The following is a 9,628-nucleotide window of genomic DNA, read 5'->3' as shown; positions in this document are numbered from 1 at the left end:
TGAACGGAGAATAGATTTTAATGATTTAAACACCAAAATCTCTGATTTCATTGAATGGCAAGAATCAGAAGAGGGAAAGAAGGTCAATCTACACGAGATTGAGGAAACTCACAAAGACATCCTCTTCACTGATTGGGATGCTAGGATCAAACAGGCCGAGCTGGCAGTCACGAGGGCAGCTCGAGTATCAAAGAAAATCATTAAGGTAGTAAATCATACCATGTTCGCTACCGATATCATGAAGGAGGGTAATACGAAAGAAATGCTTGACTTAACTGCTCTGAGTAAAGGCTGGCAAGAAAAAGAAGGGAATCAAAGAGATGCAATTACAAAACTAACTACAACCGACTGGGAGTCATATTGGTAGTATCTGGTCAAGCCACGTAGCTAGATTATGACCCTCAATTGTTCCCTTCATGCAACTCAAAGGATGTTTCCACCTCTTGCCGATGTAATCTTTACAGGACAACTCAAATCTCATTTTGGGCCACCTCCTCAAATTCAACCGATGATCGATATTTGCAATTTAAAGGAAAAGCTATGTTATCGGGAAAATTAGTGTCCATTCAGAGCTACTAGTCCCACTAAGACGGGTAGCTATCTTAGAAACAAACAAACTAAAGTTACTTGTGTTTTCCTTTATGAGAGATAGATGAGAGAGAAGCAAAGAGTACCAACCTCAGTCTTTCACTAGTCTCCTTGCTTGTTTCCTCTCTCCCTTGATAGAGCTTTCACCACTCCTTTCTCGCTTGTCCCACTTCAAACAACACCTGTAGAGTCAAGGCAACAAAATACCATCAAAGCATAGAGATCTATAACCATAAACAATGTAGGATCAGATGTACATTAACCATATAAATGCATATACAAATACAAGATTCAAAGATATACAAGTATATGGAGGAAAACTCAAATAGCTTTATTGATAGAAGTAGTAGAAGAGAGGATTATAACCAGGATTTCTAATCCAGCATCATCCTCCCAGCATGAAAGCCCTCTTCACCTCATACAAAGCAAGATCACCCAGCAATGTCTTCAAGGAGAAACCAACAGCACTTCCTTGCAAATTACAAAATTCCAGCCTTTGGATCTCTAGGATGAGGAATCCATATATAGATGTTTGCAGGAGAGTGAGTTAGCTTCTGGGATTTTTATTAGTGTCATTTCACTAATAGTTCTTGGTTCCACTTGGATATTTCATGATCTCTTACTCATCCCTAGGTGAATTCAGAGAGGCAAGTGTCATATGAGTAGTTTCTGGAAGATTCTTTGAGTTTCCACCTAGCAAACTGCTTTTGCCATTTGTCTGCTCTCGCTCATCGCACCCTACAAAAGGGATTTCCAGTATGCATCGCACCCCCCATGTGTAATAGGTGAGATGCATCGGACCCTATGCATGGAGCAGTTTGTATGGTCCAGTTTTGACCAGTTCTGAGTAGTTTTTCAGGGAGAAATTCTGGGAAATGATGTAATCAGTTGACCTTGTTCCTTTAGGGTATGAAACAACAATTTTTAGGGGTTTAGAAGCCCTTGTTTTATGGACATATGTGATTGGGTTTGCAGTGCCCAAATATGTCTATAACAGTTGCCCCCTAAAGCATGAGGTCGTAAATATTTTGGTGTCAGGTGAAATGCTTTATAATGAGGATCTGAGGTTTTTCGAACTAGAAGATGACCTGTAATAAGATACAATACAATACATTATCTTCAAAATATTTTCATGATCTGGATAAGGCAAGCATTCCCATGCTCAGCTTTATAAATTCATATTCATTTACATAAGACAAACAATCGTCTGTGTGGCAGACTGACGATTCTGGTAGAGTCATCATCCCTTGGCTTGGATGATTATCTATGCAGCAATGATGTACATTTGATGTCTTTCTTTTCTTGAATATATCGCAACTTGGATGGATGAAACTAGATCCGGGGTCTTCAAACTCGTTCAATCTTCGCCCGAAGTACAAGTCAATCCATGTGAGAAGATGTTCTGATGTCGAACATGGAAAGACATCACCTGATTACTATCCAATGATGTAAGATGTTAACAGGCACGATAGGAATCACCAATAATGATAATGACCCTCAAGGTACTACAGTACAATTCATGTGGTGTGAATACATGAGTTGATGTCAAACACCACGCAAAATCTTTCGGTCGAAGGCCATTGATGTAAACCTATTGCCGGAAGTGAGAAACTTGCCATTGAGGCACGCAAGCTTCAAAGTACTGAAAGGGGTGTTCCTAAGTCAACTTCTTGGATAATGAGCTGATGTTGACAAGAAGTGACCCATCGTAGGAGGGCCTTAAGGAATCCCACATCTACGACACGGAACGAAGCAAATTATTTTGTGGAGGTGAAAACGATCTGATGACATAAGGTTCAAGGTGGCGGTCATGAAAAATGGAGAGTGAAGGTATTGTAGCGGATGAGGCGTTAGCTAGGTTGGTGAATTCTCTGAGTGACTTCTCTTGAACATATCGGCGACACTGAAATGGATTGGTAGCATTAACCCCAAAATGGATGGTACAGTGGACCAATGGTGATATGACTTGTGAACGGAATAACCCAACTCGACTCAATTGTGGTGACGGAGTGAAAGTGTCATGTTCAAGAGCAATCTGCTACCAATGAAGCTATTCAAGTTTTCTTCCCTTTTTCCCTAGTCATTGCTGACTAGTACCTCTTTATTTTTTTCAAGCTTGAGGAGGATAACATATGCTTGTTCTATAATTTTTCCTTCAGGCAAACCTGTCGTTATGTTTTAACGAGCCTAGCGATAGTGAAACTCGCTCTTGCCTACATGGACAAGTTTGTTGCTATTGTTTTAACGAGTTTAATGACAAAGATAACTCGGTCCTTTTCAATTTTAGAGAGTCTAAAAAGGGACATAAAGGACACTCCAATGGTCCTTTTTCGTAATGTAATCCCTTAAGTCCAAAAAAGTATAAAATAATACGAAAGGGATGTCTCTTTCGATAGTTTTAACGAGCCGAACAAGACAAGCACTCTATCTTTTTGCGTAATAATCCCTCGGGTCCAAAAAGATTAAAATCTAGAGGAGGGATGGCACTTTCGATCACTTTAATGAGATGGAGAGGCCAATTGCTCGGCAATATTTTCATATTTTACGAGTAAGATGAAAAGAGCTTAAAGGAGACTCATTTTTTGAGGAACGAGTGATGTTTTTGGATAGCAACTGGTTCCAGGTAAGGTTTGGAACTTTTCAATCACGACAGTGTAAATAAGGTGGCTAATAGAATCACTCGTCGCAGCTGTTCCTCAAAAGGGTAAACAATCAAATGGAGGCATATGATCGGCTAAAAAGGAGTGGAGGTGATGGTAAGAACACGACCAAGGTTCAAAAGCTGATAATTATGCGATCGCAAAGATTATTTACTGAAGGTGGGGCTCATTTTTTAATGAGCTTGAACTCTATGGGAACATTTGCTCATTGCTAGGTTTATTTTTTAACGAGCCTGAACTTCGCGTAAAACTGCTCGTGATAATAGTTAGAGACGTTGATTTCACCATTAACACTGTGTTCTTTTGACGGTTGTGCTGCCTATTCAATTACTCCATCAAATTGATTAGAAATGTAAAGACATGCTTGAAAAATGGGTTAAACAACAATATTTTACTTGAACTACGTGAATAGTAACATAAAAATAGTTTTTACCTCTCATTTTTACTGTTTCATTCAAATTTGAGATTTTTGGAGCTCTGGAGGTGTTTTCTCCTTTGATTTTCACAAGCTGATTCTGGGAGATTCTGTGGACTATTTTCAGTGCTGTCTGGACCAGGTAGGAGCTAACCCTGAGCTCTTCAATTGCATTCTTTCCTTTTTTGATTCTGAGCATGTTTTCCTATTCTTTTGGGCCTATGGGGTTTGAACAATTCGTTCTTTCCCGATCGCACCTAGTATACATCAAAAGGTGTGATGCATACTAAGCTGGCCATTGGCTAGTTAGGATGCATCCCACCTAGTACACAACTGGGGTGCGATAGGCACAAAAGGGAAAGTTTATGCACTATTTTTTCATGGAAAATTTGCCTGTTTTTGCCTGATTCAGGATCCTAATTCTTCTCTTGTTTGTTTTTCATAGATTCATTAGATCAAGATGCTCGTTACATGGCGCGAATGTGAGCATGAAGAAGATGACATGGTTTCTTTACATGATCTAGGTACGGTGACTGCTTTGCGGAACTGTGGCTTGCTCAAATTCATCCACATATCTAGCATGAGGCAACAAATCAATTTGTTGCAATACTTTCTCGATGCATGGGATCCTACCAACCAAGTGTTCCATATTCGAGGTAAATCCATCCCTTTGACAGTTGAGGATATCTACTTCTTGACTGGTTTATCGAGGCGTGGTGCCCCTCTCTCACTATTAGGATCCGCTCGTGGAGGTGAATCCGTGAGGGATTATATTCGCTGATTCTGTAGAGATGGATCTCAGCTGAGCAGGGACGACAAGATCAGTATTCGAGATGTCACTGACTGGTCCTTGAGGACTATCTTATTCACCTTTGCTAGATTGGCTGGTAGTGCAGCTCTTCATTTGGCCAACAGGTCCTATATGCAGTATGCTCTGGAATGCCTTGAACCAAAGGTATTCAACTGGTGTGATGCAGTACTTCTGGTTATAAAAGAACAACTTACCAAGGTGAAGAATGAAAGATCTAAGAACTTTGGTTATGGTTCTATTCTGACCGCTTTCGCCTTGGAGAAGATCCCACTGATGCAGCCACAATACATTTCACTCGGAGTGCCAGCACTGACAGAACCACGGATGCAGAGATGGGTTGATCTTATGGCCAGACATGCTGGTCAATTGCAGATTTCATTCTCTGATGCCTTCTTTGAGTGGTTCAACCGTTAGCAGATGGTCTTCACCAAGTATCCATATGCTGGGATGGATTTCCAGGGTGACCCAGATTTGGTGTTGCCAGTTGGTGAGTAGTGGGCTGTTATAGGTAAAAATATCTGACCATATCTCTGTTTATTGTTTTTATAATGTTCTTGTGTCTTTTAAATGTTATCAAGACTAATAAAACCCATATATCCGTGCAGATATTGGACCAGTGCGACCAATAGTGCACCTGAGGGTAGCAGCTACCGTTCCAGCAGGAGAGGCTGTAGGGAGGGTTGTCCTTCGCGATCTAGATGTAGCCGAGACCCTTGTAGTATTGCAGGATCAGATTGAGGGTCTCACCCTTGGTATATAGGATGTGAGGACCGACGAGTTACCTTTGAGATTACAGCGCCATACTACTGGTGTGCCGAGTCGATGGACTAGGCTCTTATGTATGATCACACAGGCGGTGACTTGTTATCACCAGCACCATTAGTCTAGGGTGCTTTTCCTGCATTTTGAGTTTTTGGGTCATGTGACCGATTTTGTCTTGGACACAGAACATTTTGACAAACTATAAACAGTTATATATATTTTTTATTTTTGGAGCTTTATTTTGGTTAAGTTATATGATCCTGATGCAAATGTTGATTGAAATGCTTTCTTTTATAAATGTTGCAAATGTCTATCTAACACATAATTTCCTAATGAATCAGTTAATGTGTTTAAGTCTTTGGAAATGTGTTGATATTGAATAGAATCAAACCGCCTTTCCAAAATCCTGACCCTTAGGAATATATGATAGATAGCTAGATTCCGAACAGAATATATATGCTAGTAAGCTATAGGATGACAAGTTATGAGTCTAGCCTGAAAAAAAGTCAGCGTATGCCACGTGCGATGGCATCAGAGAGAAGTTCTATCAACGCACTATAATCAGCGATATTGTTCGTTGACCGACCAATACATACTCCTCTGAAACTCACTAACTCACCACTTGGATCAAAAATGGCCCAAGCCGCAGAAGATGGGTTCTGCGTACTACGACTAGCTTCGTCAGCATATCCAACAAATAATTCCAATAGGTTTGAAATCTGCAACAAATGAAAAAGTGGATTACCTAACCAAAATGATCACTCTTGACGAAAACAAAAACGTAACAAAAGCTTATAACGATCACTCTTAGTCAAACATAGTAACGCTTAAGGTACAACCCGTTTTGGGGTTGTGCCAATGGAATCCCATCGTAATCTACTAGCTCGTAGGCTCCTTTTGCTAACGCTCATTTAATAATGTAGGGACCCATCCATAAATATTGGAACTTACCTGCTCCCAATTTATTGGATTCCTGATCGTAAAGCAAGACCAGGTCACCTTCTGAGAAGACACGGGGTTTGACATTTTTGTCAAATTGAGCCTTAACTCGTTTCTTATGAGCTTCGTTAGCCAAGGCGGTGTCATGAAGGGTTTCATCCAATTGGATTAGTTCCAAGAAACGAGCCTCTTCTTCTGAAGTTCCAGGGAGAAGGTCAACTACGAGCTTGAGAGATGAAATCTCACACTGAATTGGTAATACAACTTCCAGGCCATACACCAGCTGAAAAGGTGTGAACCCGGTCACATTCCTTTCTGAGGTTCTGTATGACCACAAGGCTGAGTATAGGATTAGGTTCCAACTTCGTTTGTGGACTCCAATCATCCTTTGTAGCATGCGCTTCAGGACTTTGTTGATGGCCTCAACTTGTCCGTTAGCTTGCGGATAATACGGAGTAGAACTGTCGTGGGACAATCCTAGTTTGGCAGCCAATTCGACCATCATGTGATTGCGGAAATGTGATCCATGATCTGTGACTATAGCCTGTGGAACATCGAACCCAGAGACTACATGATTGAAAAAGAAAAGAGTAGCCGTTTCGCCACTGTTGTTTAATGTAGGCATCGCCTTGGCCCATTTCGTAAAATAATCAACTGTGACTATGATATACCCATGCCCCCCCGCCGAGGTGGGGTTACATGTCATGAAATCTATGCTCCATTTGGCGAATGGCCCAACAAAAACTACTGGTTGCAAAGGTGCGGGTGGTATTCTGGTTTTGCGGTTGAAGATTTGACAAGCATGGCAACTTCTGACTGCGGTTATGCAATCTTTGAATATTGTTGGCCAAAAGTAACCTGCTCATAAAATCTTTTGTGCTGTAGCATAACCAGATTGATGCCCCCCACATGCGCTTGAATGACAATCATTCAGGACTTTTTCAGCCTCCTCATGAGTGAGGCACCTTCACAGAACTGTATCGATACTGCGACGGTAAAGTGTTTCACCAACAATCATGTAGCCTTTTGCTTGGTATCGAGTACGCCCTTGTTTTGAGCGAGAGGTATTAGGCCTGTATGTTTGCGTTTGGAGATAGATGATTATATCTCCATACCACAGATCGCTTGAAAATGTAAAAAACAAAGATTCATCCACGATTGATGTTTTGGATGTTAAATTGTTGGACAACGTTGGGAAGTCGCATAGTAACTCCATGAAAACTAGAGATTTCTTTGATTTGGATTTTACAAATTCTAGATCAAACTCTTGCAAAATAGCTATCCATTTCGAATATTTGCCCCCAAGTAACTGACGCGACAAAATGTAAGTCATAGGGTTGCAATCTGACAAAATGGTAGTTTTGTGAAAGAGGATATAGTGTCGAAATCTCTCTACTGCTTGAACAGCTGCAAGAGCCAGCTTTTCAAAATAGGAGTACTTGCTTTCTGTATCATTTAAGTTTTGGATTACATAATAGACAGGATGTTCGATTCCATTTTCTTCTTGAACTAAAACCATTGCGATGGTTGTATCCGCTATAGCTAGATACAGGTTAAAGTCTTTTTGATAATTAGGAGCGTACATTAATGATGCTTTTATTAGAGGTTCCTTTAGAGCATCAAAGGAAGCTTGCGCAACTTGATCCCAGTTGAAGGGTACTTCTTTTTTCAAAAGATGCATATAACTTTTAGCAAGTTCGGCGTAATTTGGAATGAACCTCCTCAAAAAGTTCGTTTTCCCTTGGAGTTTCTGAATCTGAAGCAAATTTGAAGGTGGAGGCATATCGATGATTGCCCGAACCTTACATGGGTCGAGTCGAATTCCATCCTTAGAAACCATGAAGCCAAGTAAACGATCAGAACTGACACAAAACACGCTTGTGTGGATTGAGTCGTATCTTGTAGTGTCGGCAACGTAGAAATATAGCTCTCAAATGATGCGGATGATTAGTTCACTTTCACGAATGAGCCGGTAGATCATTGAGATATGGTTGAATGATGTTCTTGATGTCATGGAAGGCATAATTCATAGCCCTCTGAAAGGTTTCCCTTGCATTCTTTAAACCGAAAGGTAATTTGCGGTACGCGAATGTGCCCCATGGACATATGAATGCAGTCTTCGACTAGTCTTGTGGGCGGATATTTATTTGATTATACCCGGAAAATCCATCCATACATGAAAAGATTTCGCATCCGGTGCATTCATCAATTATCTGGTCGATGAAGGGTGTAGGGTAGTTGTCCTTTGGACAAGATTGATTTACATCCCTGTAATTGACGTACACTCTAATTGTTCCTTGATTTTTCATCACAGGAACAATATTCGATACCCAATAAGTTAGAGGAACGGGGTAAATGAAACCAGCATGTAAACGTTTTTCAACTTCTGCCTTGATGGTAGCGGCTTTCTTCGCGTGCACTTGTTGAAGCCGTTGTCGTACCAGTTTGACATTTGGATACATCTTGATTTTGTGTTCAACTATGCTTAAGTCAATGCCTGGTATTTCTTTGTATGACCATGTAAAGAAATCTCTGAATTAATGAAAGAAAGTGCAATATATTTCCAGTTCTGAAGAAGAATAAGATTTGCTGACATGAATATTCTCTACAACATTAGGTTTGATGGAGATATTTATGGTGACAGTTTCTTCAATATTGGATAGATTTCGCTCGAAATCCACCGTATTTACAGTGTTTGATAGAAAATAAAAAACTGAAGGATGATCAAGGTTGCTGGAATAATCTTCGTTGTAATCTGAAAGATGGGAACGATGGTGGTAATCTTCCCATGGTGCCTCTCCTATCATCATTGAATGAATAATTCCTTTGTTTGTAGAATGTTCATGTGACCAAGGATCTAAAGAGGTGCCATATTCCTTTGATCTATCTACCCAAACACTCGATGAGCATTGATTTGGGTTTGCCGCCCAGGCCGAGAAAATTGATTGCTACAAAATCTATATTGGGCTTGGAGGCAATACCTGTTGATGATCCATGCTAACAAAATGTTCGAAAATCTTCTAAATGGAAGATATCATATTGCAGGTTCCTGCTGTTGCCACTTCCGCTACATTGCTCAAGGCAGGGTCTTTTAGTAGGCCTACTCCTACATTTTGAAGCGAATGAGAGCTTCCATGGATCATTGGAATGCTTCCTGTAACTTGTGAAATATTGGGGAGAAAGGTTTGTTGATCAACGATTGTAATTCCTCCTTGAAAAGGAAATGCAATCTTTCTAAAGTAAGTTGATACAACTACAGCCATAGCATAAATCTAGGTCCTTCCTAGTAAGATATTGTAATCGAGGTTTCCATCGATAACTTCGACATCGATTTCTACTGTATTTCCCCCCAGTTCAACTTGTAAGTTACTTAAAATCCCGTACGGGGTGTATGTTCATCCATAGAATGCTTTTAATGTCGCTGAGGATCTTGACAAGGGTGGTGATCCTACA

Source organism: Pinus tabuliformis, chromosome X (assembly GCF_031772625.1).
Source record: "Pinus tabuliformis cultivar Carrire ecotype Pingquan chromosome X, CPIR1, whole genome shotgun sequence".
Taxonomy (NCBI): domain Eukaryota; kingdom Viridiplantae; phylum Streptophyta; class Pinopsida; order Pinales; family Pinaceae; genus Pinus; species Pinus tabuliformis.
This window is presented reverse-complemented; position numbering follows the sequence as displayed.